The sequence below is a fragment of the Haliotis rubra genome, unplaced genomic scaffold (assembly GCF_003918875.1).
Source record: "Haliotis rubra isolate DU_JTF1 unplaced genomic scaffold, ASM391887v1 Scf1879, whole genome shotgun sequence".
Classification (NCBI taxonomy): Eukaryota; Metazoa; Mollusca; class Gastropoda; order Lepetellida; family Haliotidae; genus Haliotis; species Haliotis rubra.
The window spans coordinates 18,137-20,000 of NW_025765868.1; positions in this window are offsets into that span (position 1 = coordinate 18,137).

The following is a 1,864-nucleotide window of genomic DNA, read 5'->3' on the forward strand; positions in this document are numbered from 1 at the left end:
TCCCCAGTTGACCATGGTTGGAGCATTTGTGATGGTCAGCTTATCCCTATTGATGTCAAGAGATCCTGCTCCCTGTGGATTGGTTGAACTGACATCGTGTAATGCAAAATGTCAGCATGCCAGCAGAAAGAATGATATAGTGTGCACATAGGCATGTCTTTTTGTATGGCAGATGATTGTTGCCCGAACACCTTTGACTTGTTGCCAGTAGATGACTCCGATTCTGACATGAGTGAGTGAGTGAGTGAGTTTAGTTTTACACCGCACTCAGCAATATTCCAGCTATATGGCGACAGTCTGTAAATAGACCAGACCCTGGATTGGACCAGACAATCCAGGGATCAACAGCATGAACATCAATCTGTGCAATTGGTATACGATGACATGTGCCAACCCAGTCAGTGAGCCTGACAACCAGATCCCGTTAGTCGCCTCTTACGACAAGCATGGGTTATTGAAGATCAATTCTAACCCGGATCTCTACAGGTCCGATTCTGACATGAAGTAACATATGAAATGAAAGAAAGTGAAAAGGAAGGTTAATTGCAAGCTTATGGATGTATCAAAAGTGATTAAGAGTTATCTGATAGAACAATTTGAATGCCTACAACCAAAGCCTACACGTAGTTATCGGCCATGAAGCATAGTTTTCAAACACTTTTGGATAATGTTATTTCATCAAATATTTAAGGAGTGTGAAGCTTTGATTGACCCTATCATTGACATTTAGCTCTATTCCTATACTGTACTAAACATTAGACACCATATGAGTTGTTTGGATTTCATATCAGTACAAATTTAGTCCTCCACTAAGTATATGTAGTTAAACTACAATGGCGGCCATTTTGGCGGCCATTTTGAATTCTGGGTAATATGTAAACATTCCTAATAACGTGCCGTCACTCTAGAAGTAAAGAGAAAACAAAAAACAACTTGTTTTAGTAACAAAAATAATGTCAACTGCCATTGAATAAATCACTCACACACATTTCCATGAAAAGTCGGAAAATTGCAAAAATACCCCTGTCTCAAAGAATAAGCTGTAAAATATTAAATTACCACGATATGACCATACAAAATTACTTGTTTTGTGCCCAAGCCATCACTCTAGGAGAAACAAGTGTCAAAACACATCAAAATTATCAACTGTGGATGTAAATGGAAACATTCGGTGTTCATTTTTTATGTAAATTTAAGTGCTGAGAAGGCAAAACACGACAAAACAAAATGGCGGCCAAAATGGCGGCCATTTTGATTTTTTTTTCAAAACAAAATTATGTCAAATAATTTCTACATCCTTTAGCAGTACACAGAAGTCAAAATGAAAGTGATCAGATTGATAGTCGTAAAACTATTAATGATTAACTTTGAGGTGTTGTCGGGCACCAACCAAATGTGACGAAAATGCTCGCAGACCCCCACCACATATAATGGCCTGTAAAAAAAAACTGATACCACAATCTGAGAGTATTACAGGCCTTTTCATGAGCCCAAGACATCATACTAACTGAAAATAGTGTCAAACAAAATCAGTACTGGGGAGGCTACGAAATCCTATTTCTAGGCCCCTTTTGAGATTCTCCTCCTGGACTAACCTGTTTGGTTTCATGTTCTGTCTTTGTTGCCGAGAACCATTCCAAACATACAAAAGCAAAGCACAAAGTGTGGCACCTTGTACGCCCTGCCGTACAGACTCGGGGGAAACGTCTTTACAGTCAAGCAGGTAGGTGCCCCCATTTACCTCTTACACAAACGTGTGAATACCATGGCTTAGTTCGTAATCGTTCAGATTAGTCTGCACACAAGTATCATCAATTATTGCCTCAATCTTTTACGGACATATGTGTAATTTATTGCAAGCCTT